Source organism: Chelonia mydas, chromosome 13 (assembly GCF_015237465.2).
Source record: "Chelonia mydas isolate rCheMyd1 chromosome 13, rCheMyd1.pri.v2, whole genome shotgun sequence".
NCBI lineage: Eukaryota > Metazoa > Chordata > Testudines > Cheloniidae > Chelonia > Chelonia mydas.
In genome coordinates, this window is record NC_051253.2 from 40604662 (window position 1) to 40624627 (window position 19966).

Consider the following 19966-nt stretch of genomic DNA (forward strand, 5'->3'; position numbering starts at 1 on the left):
GCATTGCTCTGTGTGTCCGGCGCAGGACCTGTCGGCGGCTGTCAGCGAGGGGAGCGGCAAGGAGAGCGCATGTTTAGCCGTGTCCCTGGAGAAGCTCAGGCGCCTCTGGAGAGACGGGGTGTAGCCTGTGTCCCCGGCAGAGCCTATACACCCGAGCCAGTCCAGCCCTTCGCCGGGGGCTGCCGGTCCTAGAGCCAGGCACAGCTGCGGTCAGTGGTAGAGACACCTGAGACAGTGCAGGGCAGGGTGAGGGTCTCTCCGGGCTTCCCCACGCCCGGGCCGGACTGGACCAGCTGCACCTGGGAGAATACACCTGGGGAAAGGAAAACAGAGCATTAAGGCCCCGATTCTGCTTCAAGGCGTCGATCCTGTCTCCCAAATCCCCCCTGGACACGCACCCGGGGCAGCGGCCAGTGACAGCACGAGGGGGAGCAAAGATTTCATGTTGGTCTTCAAGTGAGACGCAAACCAATGAAGATGCGGGTCAGGCCCTGAGCAGGCGGGTCCTGGTGAGAACCCAGAAGCTGCTCTTTACACGGGGAACGGGGAAAATCTGTGTGTGTGTGTGTGTTACACGGGGAACGGGGGCCTGAGATTTGCATAAAACACCCCAACCTCCCCCTTCCCTCTTGAAAAGGAGCCGGAAGAAGGAGCGATCTCCGGGGCCCATTGGCCAGTCTCCCCTCATTAGCTGTGCGACAGGGCCGGGAGTGAACCGAGCATTAGCGACCGGCTCATCAGCACGGCCCGGTTCCATCTGTCCGGGGTCTGAGGCTGGCGCCCATCACCGCGAGCATCCCCCCACCCGCCAGGGACTGGCATGTGGGTATCCCCGAGTGGGGATAAACTTCCCGGGAGGCCGGAGTGTTGTGTGGGGGATGGAGAGTCAGACCCCCCCCCCCTTCCTGTCTGAGATTGTAAAATAAACATCTCAGCAGCGGGTGCTGCATCTGTGGGTGGGCAGAGACAATAAGGGGAATGGATGTCCCGACGCTGAGACTCTCCTCGGAGTAGCTAATGGGCGAGGAAAGGTCTGGGTTAGGAGCACAGACTGAGGAATAGTTCTGGGGAAAGGGGAGAGAACTGGGCCCTGAGAACAGATGCAGTCTTTGGCCAGGGGTTGTAGTGACAGGAATGAGGAACATGGGAAATGGAAAGCTTTCCCTGGGGGCCTTTTTAAACAGACACACAAGGCACAGTCAATCTGTGGAACTCCTTGCCAGAAGATACTGTGAAGGCCAGGGAAAGCGCATGTTTAGCCGTGTCCCTGGAGAAGCTCAGGCAGCTCTGGAGAGATGGGGCATAGCCTGTGCCCCCAGCAGAGTTTATATACCTGAGCCACTCCAGGTCTTTGCCAGGGGGCTGCTGGACCAGTCCCATCCATAACCGCTGCTAGTGATGGAGAACCCAGAGACAGTGCAGGTCAGGGTGAGGGTCTCTCCAGGCTTCGCCGCCCCCGGGCTGGACTGGACCAGCCGCACCTGGGAGAGGACACTTGGGGAAAGCAAAACGAAGCAAGGAAGGAATTAGCCACTGACTGTGTGTGTGTCCCTAGTTCCCCCACTGCCCCAGAGAGACTCACAGGTTGGGGGCAGAGAGCAGGGAAAGGAAAAGCAGCAGACATGTCATTCTCGTTTTCAGGCAATGAGGGAAACTCCCCAGCAGGCAGGACCGGGCAGTTCTGTGTCCGGGGAGAGACAGAGGCTCCTAGAATCAGGGGTTGGTATTTAACCAGGAACCCCGGGGGCAGGGATTTGCATGCGGGTTCCCCGGGGTGGGTGTAAGAGATGAGGAGGGTGAGCGCTCAGCACACGGCGCTGTCCTCTCGGGGACAGGGGTCCCCTCTACCCCCCTGAGAGCCCGGGCGCTCAGCTCAGCCCACATGTGGGAGGAGGTGGCTGCGGAAGGATGGGTTGGAGGGTCCAGAGGACAGTCGCCAGGGCTGGGACTCAGGGGAACCCACTGGGACCAGGATTTGACTCTTGGTTTCACCCAGTGGAGATACTCTAACAGGGAGAGCTCTGGCTAGGCCGTGCTGTCTGGTGGGCAGGAGAGCCAGGGTGGGAGGCAAAGCCCAGTGCAGGCCGTGCTTGTCTCTCCACTGGAGAAGTACCTGCTGCCGAATGTCAAATAATATAAACAACGCCCAGGGGCCAGGAAGTGGAGCGACGCTCTCCTGGGAATGTCCGATGCGGAAGGAGCCAGAGCTGCAGGGACAGAAACTTCCTTTGTGGGATCAGAGAATTGGGACCCAAGTTCTCAGTCTGAGAACCAACTTTAATGGAAAGGGAGGGAATGGGGCAGGGAGAGGAGATGCAACTTCTGGGCTTTGCCTGAACAAGGGCGGTCATGGCAGCCATGCCGGAATGAGACATCCCCCAAAGAACTACAGAGCATGGTAGTTGGAAGTTAAGCTGGTATTGACTTGACTAGCGCCTTTTATGCAGCCTGTCCTAAAACTAGGCAAGTATCTAGATGAGCTGATGTAGCCCCTGGAAGAGCTCTGTGTACCCCAGGAGTACACGTCTCCTTGGTTGAGAACCACTGCCCTGGTGCATAGCATGCGTCTGGTCCCTGTGTATCTTTGCACCGGGCAGCGTTCAGGACTTGACTCGCTTCCCTTCCTTTAAACCTACGCAGGGAGGAGGCTGGGAGGAGGGCCCAGGGGGCAGGGCACTAGACTGGGACTCAGGAGAACCCGCAGGGACCTGGATCTGCATGTTGGTTGTCGGTGAGGTTGACGTGATTCCTGTGGCAGCTCCGAGGTAATCAGAGAAACTCGGTGGCAGCTGGAGGAATTTTTAGAAGAATCTGTTCGCCGCATTCTCCCCTCTGCGCATCTCAGGCCTCACGAGGCTGTTGAGAACCCGCTTCCCCTTTCCGTGCCAGTCCCCGCTCTGCTCCGTGTGCCGGGGTCTCTGGCGCGGGGACAGTCGGCAGGGTCTGCGGCTGCCAGCGAGCGGAGCTGCAGGGAGACCCGGTTCTTGGCGGTGTCTCCAGAGCTGGTGACTCGGCTTTGGCAGGATGGGGCCTAGCTTGTGCTCCCGCCATGTGGATAAATCCCTCCCACCCACTCCAGCCCTGTGCCAGGGGGCTGCCGGATCCAGTCCCAGCCGTAGCTGCTGTCAGTGATGGCTACACCCGAGACAGCGCAGGTCAGGGTGAGGGTCTCTCCGGGCTTCACCGTTCCCGGGCCAGACTGGACCGGCTGCACCTGAGCGAGGACACCTGGGGAAAGGGAAAGAAAGCGAGCACAGAATCAGCCACTGAACACCTCTGTGGAGCTGCCTGTAATTCCCCCCCCCCCCCCAACACACACACACTCCGCCCCAGAGACACTCACAGCTGGGGGCGCAGAACAGGGAAAGGAAAAGCAAGAGAGATTGCAGTCTTGTTTTCATGCAATGAGGGAAACTCCCCAGTGGGCAGGACCGGGCAGTTGTGGGGGGGGAGGGAGAGGGAGAGACTGAGGCTCCTAGAACCAGGGTTTGTATTTAACAGGAAACCCCGGGGCAGGGATTTGCATGCGGGTTTCAGACAGAGGTTATAAATTAAAAGGGAGATCTCAAGCTAGGCAGTGGTAGCTGGCGGATGGGGGAATCACACACCCCCTTCATGTCTTAGGATGTAACACAAACTGTATTGAAATCACAGGAGTCTTTCATAGGAAATCAATGGGCTTTGGATCGGTCACCCAATTGGGGTTTGCAGGACCTTCCAGCAGGGCCGTCTGCAGAAAGCCCTGGGCATAGCTGAGAAATAAGAACAACAGAGAGGAGATGCCCAGACGAGTGACACTCTCCTGGGAGTGTCGGAGGGGGAAGGCGCCAGAGCTGCGGGGAGAGAAAGGCTTGGCTGGGGCACCAGAGCATGAGAGACAGCTTCAGTGAATTGGGCCTGGCGAGAAGATGCAGCTCCTGGGTTTTGTCAGAACAAAGGCTGTGATGACAGGGGCACCGGGGAGAGGCTCAGCCACATGCAGGGGACAAAACTCAGCATCTGACTGAGGGTGGCTGGAAGGAGAAGAGGTCGGTTTAGTGATGGTAATATAGTATTTGGGCCTGTTTATTAGCCTGGGCTAGAACTTTGGGTGCATCTGATGAATTGAGCTGTAGCTCAGGAAAGCTTATGCTCAGATAAATTTGTTAGTCTCTCAGGTGCCACAAGTCCTCCTTTTTGTTTGACTTTTGATATTCGTAGATCCTTAGGAACAGGTGGGAACAAAGACCAAAGACATTGTGCGTTGGGTCTGCCCGCGGCCAGGTGGGGTTTATCGCACAATGAGAACAGATAAGGAATAGAGTTAGTGTTGCTGGCTATGGTGGGAGTTTAATATCTGAGCTACACTGAAGGCTGCCCCGCTCCTCTCCCAAGCCAAGGTCAAGCAACCAGTGGGGAGGGGCGAGGGGGATGGGGGCAGGTATAAGAAACACTAAAAGCCAAAGAAACGGTGACCCTGGCGGAAACACAACCTCACTCCCTACCCCTCCCATGGGGTACAACAGAGGTGGTGCCGAAGCCCCCAGACTCAGGACCCTCCAGAAGGGACCATGACCCTAAACTGTAAGGGGTGGGAGCAGGGGTGTGCACTACAGGTGTAAATAAGCCTGCTAAGAAAGTGGAGGGCGACAGCTGTGGGGAACAGCTCGGCTGGTGTACAGAGCTGTGGATTATGCTTGCTTGGTAACCTCAATAAACATGGCATTGCCGGCACTCTGGACTCTGGCCTTCTGCTTTCGGTCTGGTGAAGGGAAGCCCTGACAGTAGGGGTGTGTGTGAGTGAGCGAGTGAGAGATACTGCCCCCTGCTGGAAGACTTGAAAGTTGCTTGTTCCTCTTTGCATGGGTGGTGTTCCTGTCGTGTGCTTAAGGCAAGGAGATATCTTAGCGTACACAAACCAAGCACACTCAGTCCCACGGCCCCAGGCAAACAGCCCCACACAGGCACTGACACTAGGTCCCGAGTGACTTTGTTTCACTTTGTACTTCCACAACTTTTCCCCCACCTGTTCCTATGTGCATGTCAATGTGAAGAAATCACTGAGTTTGGTTGGTGACTTTGACATGATTCCCGTGGCAGCTCCCAGGTAAATCATGTACAGAGGAACGGGGTGGCTTCTGGGGGCATTTTCAGAAATAGATGTTTGTACGTGTGTGTTTCACAGTCTCCCCACTGCATCTCTCTCTCTCTCTCTCTGTGAGGGGCTCAACTCTCCCTGTAACCCTGGCCTCACTGGGCTGCTTAGAAACCGTTCCCCCTTTTTGTACCAGTCCCTGCTTTGCTCTGTGTCACTGTGGGGCTCTCTGGTGCAGTAATAGGCGGCGGTGTCTGCAGCTGTCAGCGAGCGGAGCTGCAGGGAGACCTGGTTCTTGGCGGTGTTCCCAGAGATGGTGGCTCGGCCTTGGAGAGACGAGGTGTAGCCGGTAGCCCCTTATATGGGTACACATATCCCATCCACTCCAGCTCCTTTCTGGGGGGCTGCCGGATCCAGTGCCAAAGGGAATTCTGAGCAGAGATGGAGATCCCGGAGACAGCGCAGGTCAGGGTGAGGGTCTCTCCAGGCTTCGCCGCTCCCGGGCCGGACTGGACCAGCTGCACCTGAGAGAGGACACCTGGGGAAAGCAAAGCAGAGCAAAGAGAGAATTAGCAACCAAACAAATCTACAGATCTGTCCCTGATTCCCCCATTGTCCCATAGACACTCACAGGAGAGGGCAGAGAGCAGGGAAAGGAAAAGCAACAGAGATTTCATTCTTGTTTTCCTATAAGGGATATCCCCCAGAGGGCAGGACTGGGCAGTTCTGTGTCTGCGGAGGGACTGGGGCTCCCAGAGCCAGGGGGTTGTGTTTATACAGGAACCCCCCCGGCTGGGATTTGCATGCGGGTTCTCCAGGGTGGCTATAAGAGATACCAGGGGGTGAGCGCTCAGTACATGGCGATGTCCCCTCAGGGACAGGGGTCCCCTTTCCACCCCAGACAGACGGTGCGCTCAGCTCAACATGGAATGGCAGGAGGTGGCTGGGAGGGGAGGAAAGAGGGTGCCAAGGACAGAGCTGTGGGCTGGGACCCAGGAGAACTCGCTAGGACAGGGATTTGACTGCTGGTTTTGCCCAGTGGGGATGAAGTAGCAGGGAGACCCCCTAGCCAGGCAGGGCTGTCTGGTGGGTGACAGAGTCACACCCCCCCTTCATGTCTTAGAGTGTGACCCAACCACGGGCCTTCCCTCCACTGGAGCAGGGGCTGCTACGGAATGTGCTTGGCAAAGAAAATAAAAAACATAATCCAGGTACAGCCACTGTCAGCACCAAAGAGACTCTCCTGGGAACGTGGGACGGAGAAGCAGCCGCAGCTGCTGGGAGGGAAAGGCTGGTTTTAGGCACCAGCGAGTGGCACAGCCTTGGTGAAAGGGGAGGGAATGGGGCGTGGAGAGAAGAGGGAACTTCTGGGGCATGGAGAGCAAGGCCAATGAGGGCAGGGCCACAGGAGTGGGATGGACCCTGGAGAAATGTAGCCCTTTTTCATGCAGAATAGAGGGGTGGGTGATTCCTGCTTCGTTGCAGAGGGAAGGAGACATGGTGCACATGTGTGTTTGTGTCAGTCCTCTCCCAGCTGCAGGGAATGAATCCTGATCTGTGTTTGTCTTAGCAGGGCACAGGGACAGGACTGTATTCACTCCCCCTCCCCCGCCCTGTAAATATATTCAGTGTCCAGCCACTGTTGGAAAAATTGTTTTCAAAGGGCCCTGGAAAATGCTCCCCCCTTTGTACTAGTCTCTGCTTTGCTCCGTGTCACTGGGTAGCTCCTAGCACAGGAATACGTGGCGGTGTCCACAGCTGTCAGGGAGCGGCGCTGCAGGGAGACCTGGTTCTTGGCGGTGTCTACAGACACCATGGGTCGGCCTTGGAGGGACGGGGTGCAGGCTGTGCTCCCGCCATGTGGAAAAATCCCTCCCGCCCACTGCAGCCCTTTTCCAGGAGGCTGCCGGATCCAGGCCCAGACCTAGCTGCTGTCAGGGATGGAGACCCTGAAGACAGCACAGGTCAGTGTGAGGGTCTCTCTGGGCTTCACCGCTCCCGGGCCGGACTGGACCAGGTGCACCTGAGAGAGGACACCTGGGAAAAGCAAAGCAAGGAGAGAATTAGGCACGGAATGTATCTATGAATTTGTCCCTAATTCCCCCACTGCCCCATAGACACTCAAAAGTGGGGGCAGAGAACAGGGAAAGGAAAAGCCACAGAAATTTCATTCTCATTTTCATGCAAGGAGGGAAACTTCCCAGCAGGGAGGAATGGGCAGTTCTGTGTCTGGGGAGAGACTAGGTTCCTAGAACCAGGGGGTTGTATTTAAACAGGAACCCCCCAGGGCACTCGCTCAGTACATGGCGATGTCCCTTGGGGATAGGTGTCCCCTTTACACCCCAGAGAGACCGTGCATTCAGCTCAGCATGCAAATAAGGACAAGTGATGCCTGTTTGAGGGTAGGAAAGTGGGTCCAGAGGACAGTTGCCAGGGCTGGGACTCAGGAGAACCCCCTAGGCCAGGCATTTCCATGCAGATTTCATCCAGCGAGAATAAACTAGCGGGGAGACCTCTAGGTAGGCCAGTCTGTCTGCTGGGTAGGAGAGACACAGCCCCCTTCATCTCTTAGGGTGTGACCCACAGGCCAGGGAAGTCAATGGGTTTCTCTCCATTGGAGCCGTGGCTACTGCAGAATGTGCTGGGCTAACGGAATAAATACAAGGCATGTCCAGACTCTGCCAATGGAAACGAAGCTCCTGGGAACATCTGAGGGGGACGGAGTGGCAGCCGCAGGGGGAGCGAAAGCCTGGTTTCAGGCACCAGAGGCTGACAAACAGCTGTAGCTGAAAGGGAGGAACTGGGCATGGAGAGAAGATGCATCTTCTGGGGCGTCCCATCCTGAGAGCTGGGACTGCAGGAGCCCTGAAGGGAGACGCACAATCGAGGGGGTGGAACGGTTTTGTTTGCAGGCGCCACCCTCTCGAGAGAGACGGGGCCAGCGTCTTGCTCCCGGCTACAGCTGCATCGCTCGTGCAGGTTCACACGCCACTCCCTGTGCAGGCGGAGCAGGTCCACACTTGGCTCTCCGGCCGGGGGAGAGAGAGCAGTGCACCCTGGGTAGCTATCCCACGGCGCAACCCACCACCAGCCGCTGCTCGGAATTGTGGGAATGGGGAATGCATCGCAGTGCATCATGGGCGCGGGCTCACTCTCACCCGGTGCCGTTTTCTCTCTCCCATCATTCCCTGGGCTTCCCACCGTGTCTTGTGCCGTTTCTCAGCAGCGCCTGTGAAGTGGGGACCCGCCGTCTCTGCCTGGAGTCGTGGCCCCAGCCCGCTCTCCAGTCTGGGCGTAAGGGCTGTGGGCACAGGGGGCTGATCACGCAGTATTTCATGAGCCGCGGCGGTGAACAGGAATGGTTGTATTAGCCTCCCCCGTCCCCGCTCTGCTCTCTGGCCCTACCGGGGAGCGGAGCTGCGGGGAGACCTGGTCTGGAACCCCCCACGGCGGGGACGCGGCCCCTACGCTTCGGGGCTTTCCTAGTCCAGAAGAACCGCTAGGGGGAGAACTGCTGCCCCCTGCTGGACAGAGTGAGACTCACACACAGGCAAACCGACCGACACAGGGCTCCTGCGTGATGTCTGTGTACCTGTATTGCCATGACTCTCTCTCTGCTTGTTACTCTAATAAATGTAATGTAACAAGTGACACGTTTCCCGGGAAGTCGGCAACGCTTCCTGTGGCAGCGGAAAGGTGAACGGGGTCCGGAGAAACAGGGTGGCCGCTGGAGGCATTTTTACAAGACGTCTCTTAGCGTGCGGCTTGTTCATACTCAATCCACTGTGTGTGTCTTCATCTCCGAGGGGCTCAGCGAACCCTGCTTCTCGGGCCTCATTCCGCCGCCTAGAGCCGCTTCCCCTTTTTGTGCCAGCCCCGGTCTGCCCCGTGCCACCGTGTCTCTGGCGCAGGAATATCTGGCGGTGTCCGCGGCTGTCAGCGAGCGGAGCTGCAGGGAGACCTGGTTCTTGGCGGTGTCTCCCGAGATGGTGACTCGGCCCCGGAGAGACGGGGCGTAGCCTGTCTCCCCGCTGTTATATGGGTACACATACCCCATCCACTCCGGCCCCTTCCCGGGAGCCTGCCGGACCCAGTGCCACGCGTAGCTGCCGTCAGTGATGGAAACACCCCAGACAGCGCAGATCAGGGTGAGGGTCTCTCCGGGCTTCACCGTTCCCGGGCCCCACTGGACCAGCTGCACCTGAGAGAGGACACCTGGGAAAAGGAAACAAAGTGCGGAAAGTATTAGCACCGAACAAATCTATGGTTCTGCCCCTAATTCCCCCGCTGCCCCATAGACACTTACATGTGGGGGTGGAGAACAGGGAAAGGAAAAGCAACAGAGACTTCATTCTAGTTTTCATGCAATGAGGGAAACTCCCCAGCGGGCAGGACCGGGCAGTTCTGTGTCTGCGGAGAGACTGAAGCTCATAGAGTCAGTGGTTTGTATTTAAACAGCAACCCCCTGGGGAGGGATTTGCATGCGGGTTGCACCCAGCGGCTATAAGGCGACAGGGAGCCGTCTAGGTGAGGAGTATTGTCTGGTGGAATCAAGGGAAACACGTCTTCATCCCGTCTTGGCGGGGATGGAGAGGGCGCTAAACTTTCCATCTTTCCCTGTCTCTGCCCTTACATTATTTTATTTCTGTTTCACATAATTCTCCTGGCACTTCGGGTTATGCTGATCCACATTTTCACTGAATTTGTGTCTCACAACAGAACTTTGGGACAGTGTTTTGTGGGACATCAGGCAGACGTTGCTCTGGATCCGGCACGCGTAGAAAGAAATTACCTAAAGCTTCTTTTAATACAACTGTTTATGTATTGTGTTCATATTCGATTCACTTTGGGTTAGTCTATCTTAAAGCAAAAAAACTTCAAATCCAGACTCCAGCGAGAAACTGCTGAATTGGAATTCATTTGCAAATTGGATACTATTAATTTGGGCTTGAATAGAGACTGGGAGTGGCTAAGTCATTATGCACGGTAGCCTGTCTCCCCTTGTTTTTTTCCTGCAAACCCCCCCCCCCCCAAGACGTTCTGGTTAAACTTGGATTATTGCTGTGCACATTGTAAGATGAGCTGTTGCCAGCAGGAGAATGAGTTTGTGTGTGTGGTTTTTGGAGGGGGGGGTGTTGGGGGGGGGGTGAGAAAACCTGGATTAGTGCTGGAGGTGACCCACCTTGATTATCATGCGCATTATAAAGAGGGGTTTCAAAGGGAGATGGGCTGTTGCCAGCAGGAGAGTGAGTTTGTATGTGTGTGTGGTGGGGGGGGGGGGGGGGGGGGGGGGAAGGGTGAGAAAACCTGGATTTGTGCTGGAAATGGCTCTACTTGAGGATCACTTTAGATAAGCTGTTGCCAGCGGGGGAGTGGGGTGGGAGGAAGTTTTGTTTCATGGTCTCTGTGTGTATATAATGTCTTCTGCAGTTTCCACGATATGCTATGCATCCGATGAAGTGAGCTGTAGCTCACGAAAGCTCATGCTCAAATAAACTGGTTAGTCTCTAAGGTGCCACAAGTACTCCTTTTCTATAAGTGTGTGTGTGTGTGTGTGTGTGTGTGTCAGAAAGAGAGAGAGAGAAGATTTTTATTTTTGGTATCTGGTGTTCAAATTCGATTTACTGCATCAGTGTGTGTGTGTGTGTGTGTGTGTGTGTGTGCGCGCGCGCGTGCAGGGGGATCGCTGTGTATGAGTTTGTGTTCATGTGAATGTGCGTGTCACAGCCAGGATACGATATCCATCTAAAAGGGGTCTCACTGCACTGCATAGAATCTGGTCCCCCCTTTTTAGGGAGTTAGATAATTAAATAATGTTAAAAATCTGGTCCTAAGAACATTACAGATCCACTTATTTTGATTCTATATTGTCAACGTTCTTCCTATCAAGATAAAGAATCACTTTACTTCAGCTTTCCAAAACCATCATTTTATATTTTTTCCATTATACCTTTCCCCTAACCATAACCCTAACCATAGCCATAACCCTTGTGACTGGTTCAGTCACAGAGACCCCCTTGGGACTGTCACCTGATGTGCTGAAGTTATCTCTGAGCCTGTTTTCCCTGCCAGCTTGGGACTCCAGAACCCTTCCTTGTTGACCCAGACACACTAGCCTGCTGCAAACACAGACCTGGGTCTGGTCCACACCCCCAAAGCCACAGGCTTTAACCAAAAACTGCTCAGCAGGTCACCTATCTCCAGCACGCAGGCACCCAGTTCCCAATGGAATCCAAACCCCAAATAAATCCATTTTACTCTGTATAAAGCTTATACAGGGTAAACTCATAAATTGTCTGCCCTCTATAACGCTGATAGAGAGATATACACAGCTGTTTGCTCCCCCAGGTATTAATCACTTACTCTGGGTTCACTAAGAAACAAAAGTGATTTTATTAAGTATAAAAAGTAGGATTCAAGTGGTTCCAAGTAAAAACAGACAGAAGAAAGTAAGATACCAAGCAAAAGAAAGCAAAAACACACCAGTCTAAGCCTAATACATTAAGAAACTGTTTACAGGTAAAATCTCACCCTCAGAGATGTTGCAATAAGTTCCTTTTACAGACTACAAAAAGAAAAGGAGGACTTGTGGCACCTTAGAGACTAACAAATTTATTTGAGCAATAAGCTTTCGTGAGCTACAGCTCACTTCATCAGATGCATTCCGATGAAAGCATCCAATGAAGTGAGCTGTAGCTCACGAAAGCTTATGCTCAAATAAATTTGTTAGTCTCTAAGGTGCCACAAGTCCTCCTTTTTTTTGCAGATACAGACAAACACAGCTGCTACACTGAAACCTTTCACAGACTATACTCCTTCATAGTGTGGGCCCAATCCTTTCCCCTGGTACAGTCCTTGTTAGTTCCAGCAGACATCTTAGATGGAAAGCAGGGGCTTTCTTATGACTGGCTGCCTCCTTTGTTCTGTTCCACACCCTTTTATAGCTTTGGCACAAGGTGGGAATATTTTGACTCTCTGGGTCTCCACCCCTCTTTCTAATTGGAAGAGTACCAGATTTAAGATGGATTCCAGTATCATGTGACATGGTCACATATCACTGTAAGACCTCATTCTTCATTACCCATAGGCTGGCCTACAGGTCCACAGGAAGGCTTGCAGGTAAATAAACCATCTACAACCAATTCTCCTAGTCAATGGGAGCCATGAAGATTCTAAACCACCATTAATGGCCCACACTTTGCATAGTTACAAGAGGACCTCAGAGTTATATTTCATATTTCTAGCTTCAGAGACAAGAATGATACATGCATACAAATAGGATGAAAACACACAGTAGATTATAAGCTTTGTAATGACACCTTACAAGAGACCTTTTGCATGAAGCATATTCCAGTTACAACATATTCACACTCATTAGCATATTTCCATAAAACATATGGAGTGCAACGTGACAACCCTAACACTAACCCTGCATTTATCTCTAACCCTAGCCCTATTGCTAACTCTATCTTCTAGAGTTAGGGATGTCTGTTTTTTGGCAGCCTGTCCCACTCCTCCAACCCTGCTGGATCCATGACCAATGGCAACACCCACTAAGGACTGTAGACCTGGAGGAATCAGACGCATCACAGAGCAAAGAGAACATAAGAAAGGCCACACTGGGTGAGACCAAAGGTCCATCTAGCCAGTATCCTGTCTCCCGACAGTGGCCAATGTAGATACTTCAAAGGGAATGAACAGAGCAGGCAACCACTGATGATCCATCCCCCCTTGTCCAGTCCCAGCTTCTGGCAGTCGGAGGTTTAGGAGCACTCACAGCATGGGGTCGCATCCCTGCCAATCTTGGCTAACAGCCATTCATAGACCTGTCCTCCATGAACTTACCTGATTCTTTTGGAACTCTGTTACAGTTTTGGCCTTCACAGCATCCCATAGCAACGAATTCCACAGGCTGACTGTGCAAGTTGTGTGAACAAGTGGTTCATAAGGATGGACATACCATGTCATACCAAAGATCCATCTAGCCCAAGTGAAATAATAAATCCAGGCTAAAATCCTCATATAGGATCAGGTGAGCCTGAAACCTCATGTGTGAGTTCAGAGAATGGGGTAGAGAATGTGGGGCCAGTTTGAGGTTATTTCACCAAGCGATTCCTCACATACGCCCCTGGCCCAAAATGAGCCATCTCTACCTCTGCTCTTAAACATCTCTAAGCCCCTTCAAAGTCCCAGAAACCCTCTTAACAGAACAGGAGGACTCGTGGCACCTTAGAGACGAACCCATTTATTTGAGCATGAGCTTTCCTGGGCTACAGCTCACTGCATCCGATGCATTCAGTGGAAAATACAGTGGGGAGATTTATATAACAAGTTTTTTCAGGAAGTTGATAGATTTCCACTCCATACTTAACAGTGTGTTGTTGTGGAAAAGAGGAGTCCAAAACTCTCCAGAAACTCATTTCCTTGTCCTTGGAAATATAAGGGTGAGTTTTCAAAAGGTGCCTAGGGGATCTGTGCTGCAAGTTCCCCGTGATCCCTTAATCTACCTATTTTCAAATATATTCAGCGATGCCTATTGCCTTTCCAGCTGGGCATGTGCAGTGTTTTCCAGCGAGAGGAGCAGTCTGTGCCTTTTCCTGTATCTCTCTTCGGTTTTATACGTATGCTTTTTCCAGCAATGAAAACACCATTCATCCCACTGCCCAGGGACAGACCCCGTGAGTCTCTCCCATCCTCTTATTCCTCTCCTTGAAACGGCTCAGCTGCAATATTGCAGGAATTTCTTGGAACCACAGACACCAACAACCTCCCAGCCATGGCGGATTGAGAGTTAGGCGTTGACAATTCTATCTAGCAAAGAAAGAACCTGTAGAGATGAGTGTGATACACGTCGCTGCTCTGAGTGACACTGATAGATAGATAGGTAGATAGATAGATAGATAGATGTGTGTGTGTGTGAGAGAGAGTATGTATGGGGATAGATAGATAGATAGATAGATAGATAGATAGATAGATAGATAGATATGTAACCCTTCTTCCAGGTGGATCCAGTAGTGACAAGGGCTGGTTCAGTATCTAGTGGTTCCTTTTCAACAATACAACACACAACCGGCTCAAGCCCCCCCCCCCCCCCCCCCCCGTGACCAGGAACAATTACACAACATCCCCTGGGTGCCTCTAAGAGGCAATACTTCCCCTCTCACAAGCACAAAGTCTGAGTGTAGCAAAAACTTTTAATAAAAGGAGGGCTCAGCATTAATTTGGGAAAACACTGCAACTAGGGTTCATAAACACAAACCTTGAGCAAAAGACCCACCCCAGGTAAGTTGGGCAGTGTCCTTTTCCCCTCAGGGTCTTAAGTCCAGCAACCCAAGAGTCCCTTTAACGTGCCCAACCCTTCTCTGTACTGCACTCACTGTTGCTGTTCTTGGCTAGTGCAGCCCCGGAGTTCAGAGGTTCATCTGCAGAGTTCACCTCCCACTCTGTGTGGAAGGCAGGGGTGGGGGTAAGGAGGCACCTTACACACTGCACTGCTCAGGCATTCGCTCATCACCCCAACGGCTGCCTCCCACGCCTCTGCGGGGCTCTGCTCTGGCCATCTCTGCCAGCCACCCTGCTAGCCGCTTGCCACGCCTCTCCGCCAGTCGCCCTGCTGGTCGCACCTCTCCACCAGCTGCCCTGCTGGCCACTTGCCATGCCTCTCCATCAGCAGCTCACTCACCAAGATGTCTTCAGGGCTCTCTCCTGGATATGAGTCAACAGTGTGCCCTTGTTGCCAAGAAGGCCAATGGCATTTTGGGATGTATATGTAGGGGCATTGCCAGCAGATCGAGGGATGTGATCGTTCCCCTCTATTCAACATTAATGAGGCCTCATCTGGAGTACTGTGTCCAGTTTTGGGCCCCACACTACAAGAAGGATGTGGAAAAATTGGAAAACATCCAGCAGAGGGCAACAAAAATGATTAGAGGACTGGAACACATGACTTATGAGGGGAGCCTGAGTGAACTGGGATTGTTTAGTATGCGGAAGAGAAGAATGAGGGGGGATTTGATAGCTGCTTTCAAGTACCTGAAAAGGGGTTCCAAAGAGGATGGCTCTAGACTGTTCTCAGTGGTAGCTGATGACAGAACAAGGAGCAATGGTCTCAAGTTGCAGTGGGGGAGGTTTAGGTTGGATATTAGGAAAAACTTTTTCACTAGGAGGGTGGTGAAGCACTGGAATGCGTTACCTAGGGAGATGGTGGAATCTCCTTCCTTAGATATTTTTAAGGTCAGGCTTGACAAAGCCCTGGCTGGGATGATTTAGTTGGGGATTGGTCCTGCTTTGAGCAGGGGGTTGGACTAGATACATCCTGAGGTCCCTTCCAACCCTGATATTCTATGATTCTAAGTGGTCCATCCCCTGTCACCCATTCCCAGCTTCTGGGAAACAGAGACTAGGGGCACCATCCTTGCCAATAGCCATTGATGGACCTATCCTCCATGGACTTTTCTAGCTCTTTTTTGAACCCTGTTATAGTCTTGCCCTTCACAACATCCTCTGGCAAGGAGTTCCACAGGTTGCCTGGTGGGGAAGCAGCCGCAACTTCAGGCTGAGACAGACTGATTTTAAACACTCATCTGACAAACAGCCTTAATAAAAGGGGAGGCAACTGGGCATCAGGAGAAGATACAGCTTCGAGCTTTGTCAGAATGAGGGCTGTGTGTGTTTGTGTTTTCGTGTTCATCACTTTTTCCTGCTATGGGGTGGAATGAGTCCTTTTCCATGTCTCTCTTTACAGGGAACAAGGTTGAGTAAACATAATTTATTCCCTTTGGCTCCCATAAATATTCCCAGTCCCTCAGCCACTACAGGAGAAATTGCTGTCCAAAGGCCCTGAATGGGTGTGTGGAAACTACTTCCCCTTTGTGCACAAATGTTTTGCTCTGTGTCACTGTGTGCCTGCCTGGAACAGTAAGAGGTGCCGGTGTCTGCATCTGTCAGGGAGCGGAGCTGCAGGGAGACCTGGTTCTTGGCGGTGTCTGCAGAGATGGTGGGTCGGCCTTGGAGAGACGGGGCGTAGCTTGTGCTCCCGCCGTATGGATACATCCATCCCATTCACTCCAGGCCTGTCCCGGGAGGCTGTCGGATCCAATACTAGCCAGTATCGCTGCTAATGGAGGTCCCAGAGACAGCGCAGGTCAGGGTAAGGGTGTCCCTGGGCTTCATGGCTCCTGGGTCGGACTGGACCAGCTGGGTAGTGGACAGGACATGTCAGGAAATTAGAGTTAAATTGTAACTACCCTTTCCAAGGGCTCAGCGATCATTTCCCCACCACCTCCGCTAGACACTCACGGGCAAGACGGACAGCAAACACAAAGCATATAACTAAGATTTCATCTTTGAGTAGGAGACTCAAGCAAAGGAAATCCAGTTCCCTGGCAGCCAAGAGTGTGTGAGAAACGAGGGTTTGCTGTTTTATGGGGGAACCTGAAGCTGAGATTTGCATAAACATCACACCCAGGCCACCGCACTTGAATAGAAGTTCATACAAAGTGTGATCTGTAGCAGTCTCTCCATAATTAGTGTCCACTTTGAGTCTTTCTTTCTTTCTTTCTTTCTTTCTTTCTTTCTTTCTTTCTTTCTTTCTTTCTTTCTTTCTTTCTTTCTTTCTTTCTTTCTTTCTTTCTTTCTTTCTTTCCCTATACTGGCACCCATGACCATAAATTTTGAGTTCTTGTTTGTGATTTTAAAGTTTTTGGTCCTTTGAGATCAAATAATCACCCTTCGTGTTGCAAAAAAGACTGTTTTTTCTCCTCTTCCCCCACACCCCACCCCAATACACAGATGTACAAGTCCTTTCACTCCTGCTGACACCTTGAAAACCTGCAAACCACAGGCCAGGCCCCAAGGGAACTATTGGCGTTTCCCAGACAGACTGCTGTAGAATTAACTCTGGGCCCCTCCGGGCTTTCATCGCCTTGGGTTGGGGTCGGTCGAACTCCTTTCTGCTCGGGCACAGAGCACCCTTCTGGTGAGACCCAAAGCTGCAGCTGCTGCTGATGGAAGGGCGGGGTCAGTGCTGCCCGGAGGTGGGAATGAGAAGTCGGGGTGGGAAGGGGAAATTCCTGATTTTCACCCTGACGGCTCAGACACAACTTCTAGCCATGAGCGCCAGAGTCCTCTCCGCGAAGAGCGCCGGTTTCCCTGCCTGTCCCCGCCCCTTGTTTCCTCCCAGAGCAGCAAGAGCTCCCTAGCCAGGCCCGGCTGTAGTGCGGTGGGTGAGTGGAAAACCACTGGTGACATGGGTTGGGGTGGTGCCCTGTTGCTTATTTTCCGCATTAAACATTGACCTCCCAAGCTGACGTAGCTGCTATCAAATGTATGGGCCTCTGAGTCCATCCTTGCAATGAGATTTTACTATTATTAATATTACTAAAGACATTCCAGGCCTCAGCCAAGACCATGCCCCATGGTGCTGGGCACTGTACAGACTCACAGTCAGAAAAAGTTCCTGCTCCAAAGAGCTTATGATCCAAGTACGGAAGTCTGCCCCTCTTTGTTTAGAAGGGGAACTGAGGCAGAGATTGTGACAAAGCAGGACTGTTCTTAATGTTTCCTCTGAATAGTGTGGGGGTGCCTCAGTTTCCCCTAGGCAGTTCTTAAGTATCTAGGTGGTGGGGTAAGGGTGTATGATCGTTGCAGAGCCCTAGAGGGCAGATGCGTGCAGGGGTCTGGACACAGAGGGTGGCTGACACCTTTTCCTGGCAACTGATGGCCTGGCCCTTCTCCTCTGCAAGGTGAGAGCTAAAGGGTTGGAGAACAAAGGAATCAGGTGACCTCCTGGCCTGGGAAAGGGACAAAGCCCAGAGGAGGAGGGGCTGGAGAGAGTTTCAGTTTGGGGCTGGCTGGGAACATGGAGTGAAGTGCAGACGTGGTTGTCTGGCTCACTGCCCCCCAAAATGGACCCAGCTGAGGGGTCCGGTTCTCTGCACCTACAAGCTCTGTTTTAGACCATGTTCCTGTCGTCTAATAAACCTTCTGTGTTACTGGCTGGCTGAGAGTCCCGTCTGACTGCGGAGTTGGGGGGCAGGACCCTCTGGCTCCCCCAGGAGCCCGCCTGGGCGGACTGGCTGTGGGAAGCGCACGGAGGGGCAGAGGAGGCTGAATGCTCCGAGGTCAGACCCAGGAAGGTGGAAGCCGGATGAGCTGTGTGTCCTGCAGACAGGCTGCTCACAGAAAGGAGACTTCCCCAGAGTCCTGCCTGGCTTCGTAGGGAGCAGTTCCAGAGCAGGCCCAGGGACTCCGTGACAACAGATGAAGTAAATTCCCCAAGGACAGTCAGGGAGCCTAAGACAGAGATGAGAACTGAACCAAAATTCTTAAACCGAGGCCAGCACATTTACCGTAAAGCTGTCCTTCCTCTTGCGAGAAATTGAAATTTGGGGACTGATTTTCAGAGGCCTTGGGCACCTGCAGCTTCCATTGACCTCAGCTGGGGTGCGCTTGGGGGAGTCTGACATTTCCACCGCATGTCCTAAAAGTGGTTTCTGGTGAGTCTGGGCGTCTCACTCTTTGGGATCCCAGTTCGAGACACGACAAACCTGATTCCGGGCGGGGGGGGGGGGGGGGGGGGGGGGTGTGTGACAACACCCTCCCACGTAGGGTGCTCATTTCAGTGCACAGCAGGAGGCAACAGAGTGTTTGAAATTCCTTGCGGGGAGGGCCTGGGACGGGGTGGGATGCAGGGCAGAATCGGAGGTGGCAATGCCCTGTCTGTCTCATTGCCTAGGGCACAAACTGAGAGTTAACCCTGGTTGACTATTTAGAAACCCACTTCCCCTTTTTGTGCCAGGCCCTGCTTTGCTCTGTGGATCGAGCACAGTAATAGGTGGTGGTGTCTGCAGCTATCAGAGAGCCCAGCTGGAGATAAACTTCATCCTTTGAGATGTCCCTGGTCATGGTGACACGAGGTTTGAAAACTGAGTTATACTCTGTCGTCCCTCCTGCTGCAGAGCTCTGGATAAGCCTCATCCACTCCAGCCCTTTCCCAGTGCCCTGCTGGGCCCAGCTCCAATGGTAGCTGCTGATGGAGACACCAGAGACTTTACAGGCGATACTGAGGGTCTCTCCGGGCTTCCCCGCTCCCGGGCCGGACTGGACCAGTTGCACCTGGGAGAGGACACCTGGGGAAAGGGAAACAAAGGGAGGAATGAATTAATCACAGCACAAATCTGTGGATCGGTCCCTAATTCCCCCCAACCCCACCCTCCCCTCCCCCACCCCACCCCACAGTCCCATAGTCACTCACAGGTGGGGGCAGAGAACAGTGAAAGGAAAAGCAGCGGAGACTTCATTCTCGTTTTCATGCAGTGAGGGAAACTCCTCAGCAGGCAGGACCGGGCAGTTCTGTGCCTGGGGACAGACTGAGGCTCCTGCACTCAGGGGTTTGTATTTAAACATGACCCCCCGGGGGCAGGGATTTGCATGCGCGTTCCCCAGGGCGGGTATAAGAGATGACGGGAGTGAGCGCTCAGTGCATGGCGCTGTCTCGTCAGGGACAGATGTCCCCTTTACACCCCAGAGGGACCGTGCGCTCAGCTCACATGTAATGACAGGCGGTGGCAGTGAGAGGGTAGGAAGCAGGGTCCTTAAGACAGGGCCCTGGACTGGGACTCAGGAGAACCTGCTCGGCTGGGAAGTGGTCTGAGGGTTTCATCCAGGTGGGATAAACTAATTGGAAGGCCTGTGTATCTTGGGGGCACTGTCTGGTGAACAGGGAGTTATACACCCCTTCATGTCTTAGGCCGTCACCCAATTGACATGAACCGGTGTGTTTCCACTGAAGGAGCAGGGGTTGCTACAGAACGTGAGGAGCATGTCATACAGAAATGGGACTGGCCTGGGAACACCGGGTGCGGAAGGAGCGGAAGCTGCAGGGAGGGAAAG

General features: G+C 53.2%; 2 protein-coding genes, 1 long non-coding RNA gene, 1 pseudogene and 2 gene segments (V, D, J or C); 1 reads left to right on the plus strand and 5 right to left on the minus strand.

The window, feature by feature from the left end:
• Positions 1-19966, minus strand: part of LOC102940154 (immunoglobulin epsilon heavy chain-like) — a 1331510-nt gene that overhangs the window by 502768 nt on the left and 808776 nt on the right. The window lies entirely within an intron of this gene.
• LOC119563587 overlaps positions 1-19966 on the minus strand; it is a 797667-nt gene that overhangs the window by 482736 nt on the left and 294965 nt on the right.
• Positions 1-19966, minus strand: part of LOC119568011 — a 937337-nt gene that overhangs the window by 120671 nt on the left and 796700 nt on the right.
• LOC102948108 overlaps positions 1-19966 on the minus strand; it is an 883083-nt gene that overhangs the window by 95163 nt on the left and 767954 nt on the right. The gene's annotated exons all lie outside the window — the stretch shown is intronic.
• Positions 1-19966, plus strand: part of LOC122462699 — a 480831-nt gene that overhangs the window by 46085 nt on the left and 414780 nt on the right. Inside the window, exon 2 of the long non-coding RNA XR_006285400.1 lies at positions 7486-7500. This is a non-coding gene — a long non-coding RNA (uncharacterized LOC122462699). The remainder of the gene's footprint in view (positions 1-7485; positions 7501-19966) is intronic.
• LOC122462690 lies at positions 4902-5808 on the minus strand (annotated as a pseudogene).